General features: G+C 42.6%; 1 long non-coding RNA gene across 3 annotated transcripts in view; it reads left to right on the top strand.

Moving 5' to 3' along the window:
• The window catches only part of LOC309615512, a 104,726-nt gene that overhangs the window by 82,537 nt on the left and 2,619 nt on the right, over positions 1-19,570 (top strand). The gene's annotated exons all lie outside the window — the stretch shown is intronic.

The following is a 19,570-nucleotide window of genomic DNA, read 5'->3' as shown; positions in this document are numbered from 1 at the left end:
AGAAATTTCAGCTAATGAGAGGTGGTCAAAAGTGGAATGGGAAAAAATCTGCAGAACAGCATTAGACATATGATCCCATTTTAGTGTGAAATTGTACACAAAGTCTTTGAGCAGTGGAGGGACAGAAAAACCACGCTGGCAGCAGTTTAGAAGGTGCGTGAAAGAAGTAGGCAAGGATGGCCAGTTAATAGACCACTGGAATACTCCAGAGCATTATTTCAGTAGCAGTGGGCATTCCGAGTCAAAGATGACCCAGCCATCCATTGACGGATGAATGGATCAACAAAATGTGGTTTATGCATACAGTGAGATATTATGCAACCTTAAGAAGGAAGGCAGTTTTGACACATGCTACAACATGGAGAACGTTAAAGACTTTATGCTTAGTGAAATAAAGCAGTCACCAAAAGGCAAATACTGTCTGACTCCACTTATATGAAGTACCTAGAGTAGTCAAATTCATAGAGACAGAAAGTAGAATGCTGGTTACCAGGGGTTGGGGGAGGAGGGGAATGAGGAATTAGTGTTTAACGGGGACAGAGGTTCAGTTTTGGAAGATGAAAAAGTTTTGGAGATGGATGGTGGTGATGCTTGCACAGCAATGTGAATGTACTTAATGCTATTGAACTGTACACATAAAAATGGTTAAAATGGTAAATTTCATGCTGTGTATGTTTTACCATAATTTTTAAAATACACTTCTGAATTTTTTAAAAAGAGAGAGAGAAACTAGAGAAGGTTTAAAGGTGTGAAGAAGGAGGAGTGAAGGTAGTTACCAAGCTATTTAGCTGAGCTGACCAGGTAGATGATGAGGCCATCAACCAAGAAAGAGATCATTAACCAAAGAGAGAAATAGGCTTGGGAGGGGAAGATTATGAGCTCAGTTTTAGAAATATGAAGTTTGAGTGGCCTGAAGAACATTCAGATGGAGATTTTTTAAATAACAACTTTATTGAATTTTACACAATAAATTGCACCTGCTTAAAGTCTACAATTGAAAAAGTTTTGAGAGCCACATATACCCATGAATCCATCACAACCAAGATACTGGACATTCCATCATCCCATCCCTCCCCCAGACAAGGACTGATACGCTTTCTGCCACTTACAGATTAGTTTGCATTTTCTAGAGTTTTATATAAACGGAATTATATGGTATGTGGTTTTTCTGTATCTGACTTATTTCACACAGCATAATGATTCTGAGAACCGCCCATGTTGTTGTCTGCATCAGTAGTTATTCCTTTTTATTACTAACTGATGCTCCACTGTATGGATATTTCACAGCTTGTTTATCCATTTATTAGTTATTGGGCATTTGGTTTGTTTCTAGTTTTTGGCTATTACAAATAAAGCTACTATGAACATTCCAGTGAAGTCTTTGTGTAGACACCTGTTTTCATTTCTCTTGGGTGAATACCTTGGAGTTGAATGACAGGGTTGCATGTTTACCGTTTTAAGAAACTCTTAGTAGGACTTCCCTGGTGGTGCAGTGGTTAAGAATCTGCCTGCCAATGCAGGGATCACGGGTTCGATCCCTGGTCCTGGAAGATCCCACATGCCGCAGAGCAACTAAGTCTGTGCGCCACAACTAGTGAGCCTGTGCTCTAGAGCCCGCAAGCCACAACTAGTGAGCCCACGCGCCACAGCTACTGAAGCCCTCACACCTAAAGCCCGTGCGCCGCAAGAAGAGAAGCCACCACAATGAGAAGCCCGCGCACCGCAATGAAGAGTAGCCCCCGCTCGCAGCAACTAGAGAAAGCCCGTGCGCAGCAGCGAAGACCCAACGCAGCCAAATAATAAATAAAAATAAATTTGAAAAAAATTTCTGGTTTTGGACTTCCTTGGTGGCGCAGTGGTTAAGAATCTGCCTGCCAATGCATGGGACACAGGTTCGAGCCCTGGTCCAGGAAGATCCCACAGGCCGTGGAGCAACTAAGCCCGTGCGCCACAGCTACTGAGCCTGTGCTCTAGAGCCCGTGAGCTACAACTACTGAAGCCTGCGTGCCACAACTACTGAAGCCCGCGTGCCTAGAGCCCGTGCTCTGCAACAAGAGAAGCCACCACAGTGAGAAGCCCGCGCACCACAATGAAGAGTAGCCCCCGCTCGCCACAAGTAGAGATAGCCCGCGCGCAGCAACAAAGACCCAACACAGCCATAAATAAATACATACATACATACATACATACATTTATTTATTTTTTAATTTCTGGTTTAAAAAAAAAAAGAAACTCTTAGTTTTCCAAAGTGATTGTACCATTTTACATTCTTATCAGCAGTTCAACATCTTCCTCAACACTTGGTATTATCAACTTTTTAAACTTAGCCTTTTTAATTGGTGTGTAGTAGTATCTCATTGTGGTTTTGATTTGCACTTTCCTGATGCCTAATGATGTTGACCACTTTTTCATGTGCTTATCAGATATTCATGTAATTTCTTTTGTGACGTGTCTGTTCAAATCTTTGCCCATTTAAAAAATTGCCTTGGTTGTCTTCTTGCTGAGACATAATAGTTCTTTATATATTCTGGATACCAGCCCTTTATCAGATTTATGTATTGTAAATATTTTCCATTCTATGCATTATTTTTTCATTTTCTTAACAATATCTTTCTAAGAGTAAATTTTAAGTTTTGATAAAGTTCAGTTTATCAGTTTTCTTTTGCATGAAATTTTGTTTTTGTGTCCCTTGTAAGACACTTTTGCCTCCTTCAATATTGAGTAGATTTTTTTCCCTCTGATTAACTCTAAGCCTTTTCTAGTTTTACATTTCGCATTTAGGTTTATCACTCATTTTGAGTTAATTCTTGTGGATTATGTGAAGTAAGGGTCACTGTTCTTTTTTTCCCCAGTGGGTCTGTAGTTGTTTCAGCAAAATTTGTTGAAAAGATTTTCCTTTCCCCCACTGAACTGTCTTACTACCCTTGTTGAAAATCAGTTGACCATATACATGTGGGTCTCTTTCTGGAGTCTCTGTTCTGTTCCAGGTGGAGGTATCTAATAAGATGTTTGGGGCTTCCCTGGTGGCGCAGTGGTTGAGAATCTGCCTGCCAATGCAGGGGACATGGGTTCGAGCCCTGGTCTAGGAAGATCCCACATGCCGCGGAGCGACTAGGCCCGTGAGCCACAACTGCTGAGCCTGCGCGTCTGGAGCCTGTGCTCCGCAACAAGAGAGGCCGCGACAGTGAGAGGCCCGCGCACCACGATGAAGAGTGGCCCCTGCTTGCTGCAACTAGAGAAAGCCCTCGCACAGAAACGAAGACCCAACACAGCCATAAATTAATTAATTAATTAATTAATTAATTAATTAATTAAAAATTTTTTTTAAAAAAAGATGTTTGATATAGGAAATTGGAGCTTTTTTTTTTTTTTTTGCTGACTATCAGCAATATATCTTTGCCCAGCCCACGGAGAAAAGCATCTCTCTTCAGGAAAGCCTACCTCCCGCCGTCAAGTTTGCTCTTCAATTCTTAAATTCTGGATTGAAATACATATTTCTTATGGGCTAGAATTAGAGCCAAGACCTACAATTATAAGGCAAAGGAAAATACGAAAACTTGGGTTAAGACTTGGTCGAATGCACAATGGCACCAAGTATTTGGGCTCCCTAATTGTTTACTAAACTTATTCATGTGTTATTTCTGTGGAAAAACTTACAGGAGAAAGAAATGAAAATGCCTGGAAGACACCTTAAGGATCTGGGAGCTGTCTCTGCAAAGACAATCAGGAATCTGGACATCAGCAGACTACTCAGCTTTTTCTTGGTCCTATTCATGCCGCATAAAGTAATCTTCCAGGGCACAGGACCACTGGCCAGGTTTCCCTGGCACGGGTGTAGGTGTGCGGGCCTTTCTGTCTCTAGACTCCAAGAAAAGCAAATCCTTCACAGAAATGGATTCAACCACCATCTGAGAATAGTGCCCCTCCCACCTCACAGAGGTTCAAGAAATATTTTCTGTTACCACAAAGGTTCTCTCTTATTTCCCTCCATTTATCTAGGTATCAAGACCTGAGGAAAGAAGGAAACTGGTCCAAGATATTAAATTTATTATAAACAAGAATTTTAAATAAATATGAGGGCAATTTTGAAGACATAATAGAAGAGACTATGAAATTTAGTTTTAGTGGCTCATTTAAAAGGAGAGAAAGATTGCTGAAGAATGTGGATTCAGAAGTGTGTGACCCAGTGGACCCAGGGGATCTAAGTTCGTATTCTGATTTTGGCACACATCTTAGAAATGGTCACCTCTGTCCCGTGTCTTAATGAGAGCTACACGTGCTATTAGGAGAACTGCATGATGTCTGCTTACCTATGCTTATGTAATAACAAGTAAATTTAAAATTATATTCTAGACAAATCCTTTCCCACTTACATATGCAGTGTTTTGGGGGGTTTTTTTTTTTGCTTTTACAACTTAAAATTTTGACCCTCTTTGCGCCAGTACAAACTGCCTCTTCTTGGTAAGAAAAATAAAGTCAGTCAACTCAAGGATCACTCTTTCGTCCTTCAACAAGAGTTTCTGAAAGTGCCTGGAAATTAAAGTTATAGGGTTTTGAACTGCTGAGTTAATGAGCTTCCTGAAAAAAAAGTGTCAAGTTCACCAGTTGCTAAACCTGCCCCTAAAGTCACTTAAAAATGTATTTAGAAAAAAAAAATGTATTTAGATTCCAAGGCAATAAACAGAAAGGAAAACAAAAATTTTCCCTGGGGGCTTCCCTGGTGGCGCAGTGGTTGAGAATCTGCCTGCCAATACAGGGGACACGGGTTCGAGCCCTGGTCTGGGAAGATCCCACATGCCGCGTAACAACTGGGCCCGTGAGCCACACTTACTGAGCCTGCGCTCTGCAACAAGAGAGGCCGCGATAGTGAGAGGCCCGCGCACCGCGATGAAGAGTGGCCCCCGCTTGCCACAACTAGAGAAAGCCCTCGCACAGAAACGAAGACCCAACACAGCCAAAAAATAAATTAAAAATTTTCCCAACATTTGTGGTTTTGTTTGCCGTGGCATATATTTGCACTGAATATTCATGTTTAACCTTTTGTTTAATTATTTGAATTCAGGTTCTCAAGGTATTATCTATATATCTATATCTATAGATATGTGTGAGTGAGTGTGTGTGTGTGTAAGACAGCATAAGACGTTTTCTATAATTTTTATAATTAGAAAAGTTGTTAGCTGTCTGAAATCATGGTAAGCCAATGGATGCATTTTGAACACTGTCTATCCACTACTAGTTCTTGATTTACTTCTTTGGACCTTTTGAGTCTGAAACTTTTTATAGTTGACCTCCAAGCAGCAATTCTGATCCACTTCTTGATGATGTTGCAATTACTGGCGTAGCATCTAAATTAGAAAATTAAAATAATGCTGTTAAGAGTTTGTTTTGTTTAGAGAGATAGTTTCCAATTTTATTGCATTTTTATTATTTAAAGTTTATCAGCAGTAGATATAATTACTTCCATCTAATACATAAACATAAAGTTTGTACGACCACCTGGTATATTCGCTTGTGTCCAAAGGTTACACAGCAATTCTGTAACTCTTTAAAGACTTTGGCAAAGTGCCTTCCCTCTTGATTTTAAATCATTATTTTGTAAGGAAAATTTAATTGGAAAAAAGATGTTTCTTTTCTAAGTGCAGGCCAGTCTATTGAGCCAATAAAGAATTTGTTTGAAAATAATTCCCAGCTTCTAGGACTACTAAGAGAATAAATTTTTTTTCCTTTAATTAGTATTTTAGAATTTTTTTTTAACGAATGCCAAATGCAATGTGAGCTCAAGTTTTTTAGTTCAGTTCTAAACTTAGAACCCGTGATTTTCAAGTGGGTTCTAAATTTGGCAAAAATGCCTTCTCTCTGCCATAGTAGCTGGTGTTTTCCCATTCTTAAGGGTTCATACATCTTATTTTCTAAGCAAGCAGTCCTGTTTTTCTTCATTTTTTAATAATTTTTTCCATTTCCTCTTTGTGGAATACCAAATGTGATACAACCTTTTTTAGACCATAAAATAAAATAGATATGGCAGCTTTTGCAAAGAAAATGAGGGGAGGGGGAGGGAATGGTAAGAAGGAAAAAAAGTCATTTAGCTTCTTTCTTACAATGAAAAGATAAGTACCTTATGTCTTAGATATTGAGTTACACAAAGTTTATATATAGGTTGTTAGAAATCACCAAGTCAGAATTCAATTTGAATACTTATTTTTTCTGCAAATTTCTGCATAAATGCACATGAATCCCGGCCCCTCCCTGAGAAAAATGTGGGGGAAAGAGCATCGCTTTTGGTCATCACCTCCAGAAGTGTGTCCAACAAACCATCTCCTGTGGTCTGCTCTTTGCTGAATGTTTAATCCCACCCCTTGCAGGTGAAGACACAGAGGTAAAATGCTTAACTCAAAACTCACTGAGTGCAGAACTCAGGCCTGGTGAGCCGGGGACATGGGCCTCTTCGGGGTAGAGGTTGTTAGTGGACAGATGTTCTACATAGTTGAAAACAGCCACTTCCTAATCCTGCAGGGTGTCAGAGGGAAGGATACCGAGATCTCTCCCCAAAACAGGCACCCACACATCTCTCACTCATCTGCATTTCTGTCCTTCAGCCCCGCACTCATACCTTTCTCTGTCCTAGTCCTCGTATCCCTTTTTTCCCCTTAGAACCATCTTTTCATTAACATAAAATGACCCAGAGGAAAGAAGACCAGCATTTCAAAAGGTGAAATGTTTGTGTCCCTTTTTTCCCTCCTGAGACAAACTTTTGAAATCTGATCCCTCGGCTGCACACCTCTGCCGAGTATTTCTCTCTCTGTTCGAGCAGCTTCCTTTTCTCCCCACGACGATGCTGTTTGGGCACTTGTACGGGTCACCCCAGCCCGGAAGGACCAGGCGCAAACTTGGCCTCTCCCAGCGAGCATTGCCCAAGCTCTTCCCTACACATCTTGGCAAATCGGCATCCCGCCTGCTTGCTCGGGTCTCTCTGGTCCTCACTCTATTCTCCGCTCAGAAGGAAGAACCATCAGGCCCCCTCTAGCAGGTGGCAGCCGCCAACAGCAAGCCAGCGGCCTTGACGGTCTAGTCCAACAGGTTCCCCTGCTTTATTTTCTCTTGCTTCTGCAGTGCCAAGAGGGGAGGACTGGAATACTTCAGATATTTCCCGCTCCCAGTCTTCCTGGGTACTAAGCATTCTGACCACCAGACTCCCGGCAGAGGCAGCAGTCGGATTTTCTGGGATGTTCGGCCCTCCCATCCTCCATACCACTTCCACTGGCAGCTGTCTCCCCTCCCCACCCTGCAAGTGTTGGTAGAATTCCACTGACCTCAACATTCCTAGAGGGGCTGGGATTGGCATGGACATCCAACCTTGAAGGGAATGCAACAGAGCGAACCATCTTGGGCACTACCCCTGTGGGCAGTGTGTATCATCCGAGTTCAGAGAATAGGTGGTCTGAGTAAGCAAGTCAGATGGGTTTAGCTCAGCAGATCAGCCAGGCCAGTCTCCTGCCTCTGACAGAGGCACAAAGGGCTATTTTGTGAGAAAACATTGTTGCTCTCTACCACGTCAACCTCAAACGTTGAGGATTACTGCACACGCCATTCTGGTTTTCCTTAACAGTATGTTTATCTGGCACTGTCTCCAATTTCTCTATTTTGGGCCTCAATCATCCGTCACAGTGTTTTTGTATTAAATAATCTAAAGGAAAGAGCATTAGTTAGGCTCAGAGTCAGGAATCGTGGGTTCTTTCTGTAGCTCTGTCATATGGTAAGGTATGACTTTGGGCATTTACCTTCTCTGGGCCTTCATTTAAAACACTGGGGTCTGGATTTGATTACAACCGTGTTCTAAAACTCCATGAGTCTTCTTTAAACTACTACTGAATAGTATAGTAAATAGAAAATAGTATTTAAAATAATATCATATGACACAACTAAGGAGCCCGTGAGCCGCAACTAAGGAGCCTACCTGCCACAACTAAGACCCAGCACAACCAAGTAAATAATAAATAAATAAATAGTAAAATAATATCGTATGATACTGTTTCCCCCACAATTGCCCCTGCATTACTTTGGTTCAACTTTAAGGAAATACCTCTATTTCTAGTCTTATAGGTTTACCCTACTGATTACAGACCTATTGTCTTTTTTTTCTTTAATCTTTCTTTCTTTCTTTCTTTGGCTGCATCAGGTCTTTGTTGCGGCTCTCTAGTTGTGGCGTGCGTGCGGGCTTAGTTGCCCTGAGGCATGTGGGATCTTAATTCCCCGACCGGGATCAAACCTGAGTCCCCTGCGTTGGAAGGCGGATTCTTAACCACTGGACCACCAGGGAAGTCCCTTTTTTTTCTCTTTATAAATCTACTTTTATAAACTTTCCAACAAGGTCTCAAGATGCTCTTGTTTTTGTTACCTATCTCTAAGAGAGATTATTTTTGTTGCCTATCTCTAAGAGAGACCTTAGCCCTGAAGGAAATAATCCGAACTCAAGGCAGGATAATGGTGTTTACTGTTTACCCCACAGTCTGGTGGCTTTGTGACAGCAGCAGCACACTGAGTTTGTGTCGTTGGGGGGCTGCCCACAATCCCTCCCAAGATGCCTTTCCTGTGTTATAAATAGGAATTCAGAGTCCATCATCTTATAAACATTTGAAACTTTCCCCCCAATATTTTACTCTTTGCCACATGAGTACATATCTCCCACTCTTTGCACATTCACAGAGCTTTGTGAGATCTTTTGGTTGTTCATCCCCTTGGATCTTTATCACCTGGAAGAGGAATCATCTACAGAATTGAAAGTTGTACCATATATTTCCACTTCCATGTTATTTAAAATTTTTTTTTGTATCTATTTATTTAGTTGGTTGCACCAGGTCTTAGTTGCAGCTCGCCAGCTCCTTAGCTGTGGCATGCCTGTGGGATCTAGTTCCCTGACCAGGGATCGAACCCAGGCTCCCTGCATTGGGAGTGCAGAGTCCTATCCACTGCACCACCAGGAAAGTCCCCATGTTATTTTTCCAAATGTTGAAAAAAAACAAACTCTCATACTCATCCTGCTCCCTGGGAGAGGGTAGCAGTTGGTGGGGGACGGTGAGTGAGGAATGAGATGCAGATCCTACCTGAAGGACGGGAAAACTTAGCATTTTGTGTGTGTATGTGTGACTCAAAATTTTTATAGATTATACTCCATTTATAGTTATTATAAAATATTGGCTATATTCCGCGTGCTCTACAATATATCCTTGTGGCTTATTTATTTTATACAGAGTAGTTTGTACCATTAGCATTTTGTTTTAACGTGAATTTTAGTGGCAGGTTATACAGGAGTTGGTAGCAAAGTCATGATTAGACTCACATCTCTTCATTACTTTCCCCACTCCATCACATTTAAGCATTTACTCATGGACTGAGTGGCTCCTATAGGCCAAGCACTAGGCTAGATGCCAAGAAAAATGGTGAATAAAACTCACCCTGCCCTTGAGGGATTTGCAGACTAGACAGCTACACACATGGGCAGCTGCAGGCCTGGGTGAGGATGCCAGGGTAGGAGTGGGCCCAGAGTGGGGCGGTCAGGGGAGGCTTCTCAGAGCGGAGATGTTTAAGCTGGAAGGCAGGAGGTGGGTCAGTGGAGAATTATCCTGATTGAAGGAATAAGTACCTGAAGAAGCACACAGTCTAGGACCTCCCAATGGCTCAAGACAGTGGGAGCTCAGAGCACAGGGCTGGATCTATCGGCAGATGCTGAACACGATGGTCTGCTAAAATGTGTGAACGTTCTCTTGAGGGCAGTGGGAAGTCATAGAGGGATTTTTCAAGTAGGGGAATATCATGACCATATTATCTTATTTACTTTAGAAAAATCACTTGGAGTTTTCTAAGGCTAAGGCCCAGAGACGTTAGGTACTTTGTTGAAGTAAACCAAGCAGGAGACCATAGGTTCAGCTAAGATGGTGGTCTTCGAAAGGAGGGAAGTGGGTAGATCAGAGACATAAATGAAAGAGGTAGAGACCACAGGACTCGATGATTTGTTGATTGTCGGGAGTTAGGAAAAGGGAGGAATCAATGATGCAATTCAGGTTTCTGGGCCAGGGTGCTGAGCTAGAGAGGGCCAGGAGAAGTTTCTAATGATGCGTGCAAAGCTGGATGAAACCTTGATTCTCAGGGCCACCTTAACGCAGTGCTGAGTTTCCCAATCCTGGAGGACTCAGAATGATGAGGGACTATTTTAAGAATGAAGTGGGTTTTCTGTGCCTCCGTGGCCCACTCACCTTTGGGTCAAGAGTGCTGGGGCGGACTTCCCTGGTGGCGCAGTGGTTGAGAGTCCGCCTGCCTATGCAAGGGACACGGGTCTGAGCCCCGGTCCGGGAGGATCCCACATGCCGCCGAGCAACTAAGCCCGGGCGCCACAACTGCTGAGCCGGCGCTCTGGAGCCCGCGAGCCACAACTACTGAGCCCACGTGCCATAACTACTGAAGCCCACGCGCCTAGAGCCCCTGCTCCGCAACAAGAGAAGCCCCCGCAATGAGAAGCCCGCGCACCGCAACGAAGAGTAGCCCCGCTCACCGCAACTGGAGAAAGCCTGCGCACAGCAACGAAGACCCAACGCAGCCAAAAATAAATAAATGAATAAATAAATTTATTTAAAAAAAAAAAGAGTGCTGGGGCGCTACCCCTTGAGGAGATTCTCTGACCTCTCAAATGTTCCGTTGAAATTTCTCCTCAATAATTGGTAAAGGACATCAGTTTTCTCACTTCCCACACAGACCCTAGAAGGAAGCAGTACTGCACAGTTCGGCTACAGCTGTCATTTTGCTACCTTTGGAATGTATCTTTTTGAGATTGTTGGTTTTTAGTGCCAAAGCAGAGACCATAAGGAGACATCCACGCCGGACGTCATGTAAAGGGGTTGGGCTTTGGAGCCAGAGAGACTAAGTGGGTCAGCCTAGGCGACCTTAATTTCCTGCTCCGTAAAATAAGAAAAGTAGCACCCACGCCAAGGACTTGCTGCGAGAATTACAAGGAGGTAAAAGCATTTTCGGTGCCTAGCACGTGTAAATGCCCACTAAGTATTAGTTTCTGCCCTCCTCCCCACCCCCATCCGTGGACACTGACCCCTGAACAACACTGCCTTCTCACTCTGATGGGAGAAGCCCCGCGCTGCCCTTCCCTTTACTGTCTCGCTAACAAATGGGAGGGTTTGGGGGCTTCCCTGGCGGTCCAGGGGGTAAGACTCCGCGCTTCCAATGCGAGGAGGGAGGAGCGGGGAGGGAGGAGGGGGCAGGTCCGATCCCTGGTCGGAAAACTAACATCCCACGTGCTGCGCAGCCAATAAATAAATAAATACTTTAAAATGGGTGGGATCTTTTTGTTTGTTTTTTTAAATTTCTTAGGCAACAGAGAGAAAGGAAGAGAAAAGGAAAGAAGAGAGGAGGGGGAAGGGATCCGAATTAAACTTGGGAACTTTTCTAAGTGTAAGTTTTGCCTAAAACTCTTTCAAGTGTCTTAACATCGGTTCTTTCTCAACTACAAATGTTAACCTATGGCTTGTGACAATCGTATGGGTCTTTGGTAGCACAGTTAAGACTAAGAATACTTGAACTGAGGGAGAATACCAGGCTCATGAGTAAGACAGTGGCTTCCCTCCCTTAATAGGCTGACTCGGCTTCACCTGTCTGTCCTTGAATCTTAGAGTTCTAAGCTATGATGCGATCGGCAGCTCACTGTAGAAAAATGCGGGTCTTCTGCCTTGAGTCCTCTTCAGATCTTTCTGCTTTGGGAGATATGCATGTACATTCTTTCTTACTACTCTTTCTGGTTTTAGATAGCATCTGACTCTTGCATTTAGGGCTCACAACCCGCCTCAGGCTAACTTTCTTAGATGTTGGATAGATTCAGGGAACATTTTTGAGTGGAACACTCTTTGGCACTGGCTTCTACTTCGGTAGCCGTCCCCCTTCCCCTCTTTGGCATTCTTTCCTTCTGTTGCTCTAGCAGTTCTTCCTCTAATCTCATTTGTGTTCTTTTGCTCCATCAAAAAAAAAAAAAAAAAAAGGCAAAAAAACCCTTTGAAAAAGATAGGAGGCTCGATTTTAGCCATTGAAGAATTTGTAGCCACATAAAGATATTCTTTGAGTCTTCTAATTATCTTTAGGAAACATGTAGCTTTTAAAGACACCTTGTTACCATATAATATTTAGGTCAGGATATAGTTTCTATCTGCAAAAAGATTACATTTCTTTAGGTAAGGTAAGAAAACACAAGACGAAAAATGATTCAAGAGACTAATACTACGCTTCTTTTAAAACATGGGCAGGAAACCATGGAGATAGCCTGACAAAAATCCATTCTTCTGCTTCGGATGAGATTATTGATTTTCTTAGTTACTATTTTTCCCTGAAGTGTTGAAATAAGTGCCTTTTGATGCCTGGGCTCGAGAAAAACTTGTTCCTCACAGCCACTTGGCAAGTATAAATCCCAGGAACTAGGTGCTTTAAGTACTGTGTTTGTGAAGCAGGAACTGCTGTTAGTAGGGCGCGGGCGGGGAGGAGCGAGGCTGGGGAGGGAGGGAGCTCGGAGCGCTGGGGCTAGAAACCCTAGCAGTGGGTGGGAGTGACCCAGACGGGAGAGCCGGTCCTTGCTGGGGCCTTGCAGGTCCGCCTTGCTTGACTTCCCCTATCCCACCACTGCCGGCTCCACCCAGGGAATCCTGGTCACCCATACTGCTCCCAATAGATCTGGAGTGGTTTCAGGCAAATCTGAACTAGTTGTACCCAAATGTAAAACCTAGATTGAATTTGTTGAATTCTTCGATGGCGCCCATTTTGGTGCCAAAATGAATTTGCTACACAAGAAGGAGTACCATTTTGGGGGAGTTTATTAATTTTTGTGATATCTGGTAATATGCAGGAAAAAAGTGTGTTAACCTCAAAATCTGCCACATGAATGCAACCGATAAGAAACCTGGTGTTACTGTTTTGACTTTAAGGACTTTTCATAAGATCCGGGAATTTAAAAAATAAATATATTTACAAGCTTCTGAACTATAACAACCTTACCCAGTAAAAAGCAAAAAAGAAAATCTGTGAAAACAGCAGTTCATCAAACCACTGCCCCAGATCGTCAGGATAGGGGCCAACCTGAATAGAATTTAACCACATAAAGTTGCCAATATCCACTGATTTTGACCAACAAAGATGACAACACAACAATAGGTTTTGCTCCATGTCGTACTAGGATGTAATTCAATCTATGAAGGGAAGGGAATTGTAGACATGGTTTATTAAAATTGAGTATCAACGGTGTGATAGGTGTGGACAGAAAATCGAACCTCACCTTGACATTCAGCTATCATTTACTGAGTACCTGTGATGGGCAAAGAGTGCTGGAGAAACAAGATGAGTAAAACAACATAATATGTAATATATTTATATAGGTTATAAAATATATAATAATCTATTGTCATTATATTTATAACACTATAAAAGCCATTAGAAAGGTACAACCAAAAGTGACAGAGCTCAAAAATGAAAGAATGCTCATCAAGTTGACAACTGTAAACGGTTGGGAAAGTTTTAAAAGACAGGTTGGATTTTGCAGCACAGGTGGGGGAAGGACGCTACAAAGCAAAAGTGTGGCCAGAAGCTCAAAAGTAGGAAAGTACAAGGTCCAGTTTGATTGGAAATTAGGAAAGCAGTGGGAGGGAAAGCAAGGGAGAAATTTTGCCTGACTAGGGAAGGACTTGAAGGCCAGGTGAGGATCTTGTAGTTAATTGGGAAGAAAATGTTGTAATTAAATGGAAAGTTTTTAAGCAGTGGTGGAGCTTTATGCATTAGGAAAATATTAATAATACCAGTTTTTAAAATAATCTAAAATAAACAGCCAACATCTGGTGCTCATTTACAGAACTCTAAGCAATTTGCATACTAGGCTCAGCTCTTTATGTATATGAGCTAATTTAAACTCACAACTTCCCTTTGAAAGGGGTATTATCATTTTACAAAAGCAGCTGAGCCTCAGAGAAGTTAATTCACTCTGCCCAAGGCAACACAGCTAGCTAGTGCAAAGGCCAGGATTTTAACCTAGTAGTGTCTGGTTCCAAAGCCACCATTCTTAACCACAAAATAATAAAGGCCAGAACTAGAGTTGGGGGCAATAGAAATGAAAATAAAGGTGTGGGGCGTTGATTCAAAAGTACTGTGACATAGATGTTACAGAATTTGATGTGAGGGAAGAGGAAGAGGGGGAATTAGACTCCTAGAACTGGAGCTGGTGTGGGAAGTTGGCAAGTAGGGAAATCAGAAAGGGGTCTGGCTTAGAGAGCAAACCTGTGAGCTTGAGAAACTGGTACACGGTGGGGTCCAGGATAGAGCCTAAGGCTGAAAGGGAAACTTAGAGTCATTTACATAGAAATGGAGGTTAAAACTCCACGTGGAGTTGGTCACGGGGGTCTCTAAGAGAGTAGAGAAGCAAAGAGAAGATGACTCAGGACTGAATTATGGGAAAAGAAGGAATAGTGATTAAAGAAGATACAGCAGTAGTGATGAGAGGTAACAAGGTTTTCGTGTAAACACTGATACTTTTCCTCCTAGCACATACCTGATTCTGATTTGTGTTAACAGGGTGGTCGTATTTGGATGACAGTAGAGACACCTTAACTTTAGGGCCATGATAAATGTGCATGATTTTTATATATAGTGTATATCTCTTTACAGGGAAGAATTTCTAGAGTAACGATGAGGTCTGAATTTCTTTAAATGATGTAAATCTTTGAGTCTTCTATTAGCAAATTTCTTCTCTTAAAAAATTGGAGTTTTTGTTTCTAACTTTAGAAGTAGTATAAATTGTAGAAAACTAAGGAAATATTGACGAGTCTAAGGAGAAAGCAAAGCTTACCTTTCACCTGAAATAAACACTATTAATGTTTTTTAGTATATTCTTCCAATCTTTGTTGGATTCACATACACACTTCTTTCAAACCAGGGATCCTTCTGAAAATAGTCTTTGTCATGATAAGGTAATATGAATATTTTTACGTGGCATTAAATTTAGTATTCATAACAATTTGATAGTGGCATAATAATAAACCATCATGAGGATGGACCAAAACGTATTAAACCAACCCACTCTCATTGAACATCTAGGTTGTTGACACATTATAGATAATTCTGCAGTTAATATTCTTATTCACATCTTTGTGCCTTTTACTTATTTCTGATTATTTTCTTAGTATTTTTTGAAGCAAAATCACTGGTCAAATGCCATGAATGTTTCCAAGGCAGGGTTCTGTTCCTGAATGTGACTCTCAATTTGCTGGTAGTACTTTTGTTAGAATATACTAAATCATGCTATCTCCTTCCTACTTCCTTATTTCCGTTCTTGGAAAGCAAAAGGAAACCTTAGAACAAGGATCAACAGCAACCTTTCAAAAAAAAGCATACAGGTTTTTCGTTGTTGTTGATTTTTTTTTCAACACCTTCATGAACAACAGGTATGGGTTGGCGGTCACCTTCTATTTAGCCCACAAGCCATTTTGGGCACTGTTTTTTAAACAAAAATGCTGTCTTTGTGGGAGCTGAGGCCATCTTCCCATCGGTGCAGCTTCTGCTGGCAGAGACTCCTGCTCTCCGCCTCTGACAAAGACAAATCCAAGGTGGTGAACCCCACCCAGGTGAGGAAGGTGTTTATCAGGTCTGCTAGGATTTCTCTCCTACGCCTCGGGGATTTTCAGACGTCTCCTTTGCATTTCCTGGAGGCCAGGAGCGCCTGATTTTGTCTTGGTCTCCCAGGCAGAGCAAGGCGCTCTCCTTTCCTGTCTCCAGACTGTTTCTCTGGACTTGAGACGGTCCACAGTCTTGGCACCAGCCTCCTTAAGTGTGCTGGGGAGCTCTGGTCGCAGGTCCTGGATTCCAGGCATCTGTCCTGGCCTTTCCTCCCTTCAGTCCCATCCCATCAGCTGGCAGCACCCACACTTGTCACTTAGGGCTGAAGTTACCCTTGGTGGGAAATGGGGCTTCTTTACTCGGGCTTTAATGCAATGTTTTGCAAACTGCAGAGCCCATTGGCGCGGGTTGGAAAATTAACTTAGGACTTTAAGAAAAAAAAATGTCAGACTCCATCACAATGGTAGGTATTGTTTCATGAAACTGTTTTCAAGTTTGTTTGTATTTTTTGCCACACTACTCAGCTTGTGGGATCTTAGTTCCCTGACCAGGAGTCGAACCCGCGCCCCCTGCAGTGGAAGCGTGAAGTCTTAACCACTGGACCGCCAGGGAAGTCCCATAAATTTGTTTTGTTTTGTTTTGTTTTGGCCACACCGCGCGGCTTGTAGGATCTTAGTTCCCTGACCAGGGATCGTGGAACCCGGGCCCTCAGCAGTGAAAGCTCGTAGTCCTAACCACTGGACCACCAGGGAATTCCCATACATTTTTTCAAGTTTTATATATGCAAAATGTATGTGTCCTATTCAAAAATCTTGAGAGTCCAGGCTGTAAACTCACGTCAGATTCCCGTGAGGATATGGGTTATATTTAGGTGGGAAAATGTGATCATTTTTAATTTTATTAGCTAGGCTAATAACTGGAAGGTCATGCGGCTTAGTGGAGAAAACTTCAGCTTTGGAGTCAGAACTGGGTTTACTATTACTCTCTCACTAGCTGTGTGACCTTGGACAACTTAAGGGATCTCTCTGAGCCTCCTTAGAATTATTTGTAGAAGAGAGATAAGCATCCTGGCCTATAGGATCGCTGTGAGGATTAAACGAAATTATCCGTGTAAAGTGCTCAGCATACAGGAGAGATAGGATCAATAAAGCTTACTTTCGTCTGGGCTGTAGGACATCGTCTGCAGCACAGCCCGACTCTGTTTCACATCAGGAGTACATGCTACCTGTGACAGCACCAAACGTGGTTCTGTTCCGCACCGGAGGCAGCCCTCTAGTTCAGTTTCCCGCTCTGTGTCCTGTGTGATGATGATAAGCGTTTCCTACGAAAAGAGTCTCTGAGGAAGGACGTTTCCGAACCGCAGGTCGTAGTGCTGAAATTCTAAGGACCCAACTCAGGACTGGCAGAACTCAAATGTCCGCAGGAGCCAGGCAGGCAAGACGGCAGGCCAGGTGCTTAGGGAACGGTGGGGCCGCGCAGAAGACAGAACACACCTCCTCAGAGGGAGGCGGCCCCTGTTCACGCCACAGTATCGTAACCCTGCCCAGCCATGGAGCCAAGGTTATGGGATCTCTGCTTTTTCAAAAGAAGCCAAATATCTGGATTTTTTTTAACGTGAAAAAAAAAAAAACATCCAACTTTTTAAAAACACCATGTTAACCAATTGGCACATCTGAGGGTCACATAAGCCAGAGGCCCTGCCGGTTTGCACCGTCTGACCTAACACTTCACGGCTCAGCCGACAGTACAGTCACCTCAGGCGCTCGAGGGAAACCTCCCAAGGTACCCCTGGAGAGTGCTCTTTTAACATAATTTTGTAGCAAAAACACACTTTAAGCACAGAATATATAAGTCCACTAATAGAAGAAATTTCCACCGAATGAAGAGGAAGAACATCATTTTCACGAGGCAGCAGGAAAATACGGGGCAAAATTAGCAAGTGGGTAGCGATCCGTTGTCCCTTTCTGTGTTTGTTTCATAAAACATTAATTCGTTTCTTAAAAAACAGCTTTATTGAGAGATAATTCACATACGTACAATCTGATGATTTTTGGTGTCTTCAGAGTTGCGCAACCATTACTATGATGTAATTTTAGATCATTTTCATCTTCTTAAAAGAAGCGTCACACCCACCAGCAGTTACCCCCCTTCCCCCCATCCTCCACCCCTGGCTACCCTTAATCTACTTTCCGTCTTTATAAATTTCCTCTTCTGGACATTTCATATAAATGGAACCATACAATATGTGGGTTTTTGTGTGTGTGTCTGGCTTCTTTCACTTATCATAATGTTTTCAAGGTTCATCCATGCTGTAACATGTGTCATTACTTCAGTCCACTCTATCGACGAATAATATTCAATCACAAAGATACACTACATTTTATTCATCCCCTCAACAGTTGATGAACATTTGGGTTGCTTTTTGACTATCACAAATCATGCTGCTATGAACATTTATGTGTAGGTTTTTGTGTGGACACGTTTTTGTTTCTCTTGGGTACATACCTAGGAGTGGAATTGCTGGGTCACGTGGTAACTCTATGTTTAACCTTGGGAGGAACTGTCAGACTGTTTTCCAAATCGGCTGCACCGTTTTACATTCCCACCAGCAGTGTATGATGCTACCAATTTCTCCATTTTCACTCATGCTCCCCATGTCTGTCTTTTTGATCATAGCCATCCTAGCAGGTGAGCTAAGACATTTGTTTTTAAGGTTTATGGCACTTCTCATGGGGCAGCTGAATTTGGCCTGTTGACGTGGTTCTTGAGATCAAGACCTAAAATACTGATCTTTTCTGAGTTTAGATCACCATTTTATAAAAACATTTGCTAATGAGTGTCCCCCTCTTCATGTGTAACATTCTTTGGCTAACCAGAGAATAGGAACCTTATTAAGAAAAGGTAATTTTTCTTCCTTATTCACCAGTGAAATATTACAATTCTAGAGATATTATTGGTATAAATTCGCTTCTGGGAATTCCCTGGCAGTCCAGTGGTTAGGACTCTGTGCTTTCACTGTGGAGAGCTGGGGTTCAATCCCTGGTCAGGGAACTGGGATCCCGCAAGCCGCAGAGCGCAACCCAGAAAAAAAAAAAAAAAAAAATCACTTCCATACCGTTTTCTTTGCCTCAGCCATCAGTGCTGCCCACAGCTGAAGCCACTGATTTCCCCACCTGCAAGCCACATCGGCACAGAAGACTCGGGCCTAGGCAGAAGTACTTAAGCAGCCCAGGACAAGGTTCCCCTTCTCCACACGCTGACAGATATAATAACACCACCTCTCTGCCTTCCTCGGGTCTTTCTTTGTGCCCATCTGTTTAATCCTGTAATGTCCTTGCAAGTGAGAGGAAGCAGCACTACATCTAAGCAAGAGTTAGGGAAATGAGCACAGACCTTAGTGGCTACCCGAGGCCACACGTGGTGGATCGAGGGGTGGGACTCAGTGTCCTGGGTCACAACCTGTACACTTTTCTCTGCCTGAATTCCTCTCCTTTATTGTCAGCATCCAAAAAAGAAAAAAAAAGAAGAAGAAGAAGGTTTTAAGTGTACAGGATCCTTAGTGCGGCTGACCTCATCAGACATTTCGGTTTACTGTTTCTATTCCTTTTCAGAAACTGGCCCTTTCTGAGAAGGAGAGACAACAGAGAATTCATATAACTTGACTTTAGGCTTCATTGCATGAGGAGGAATCAATATCCTCCAGCCAAAGACTTACAGCCCCCTGTCTGCTTTTTGTATTTTTTTACATTAGAGTTGTTTCAAAGGCCCACTGGAAGCAACCTTTGGGCAGACATTCTTGCAGTTTTCTGTGATAAATTCTTATTTGGCTTGCCATAGTTCACTGTATCCAACTAGGAATAACCTTGGCCTAGTTGGGAGCTGGTAAATACTACAAATATATGTGTTTGTCTTTATTTGCGATTGCCCC

The sequence above is a fragment of the Balaenoptera borealis genome, assembly GCF_965194805.1.
Source record: "Balaenoptera borealis genome assembly, chromosome: 18".
Taxonomy (NCBI): Eukaryota; Metazoa; Chordata; class Mammalia; order Artiodactyla; family Balaenopteridae; genus Balaenoptera; species Balaenoptera borealis.
Note: the sequence above shows the minus strand (reverse complement) of the source record. Positions and strands in the feature narration are given on the sequence as shown.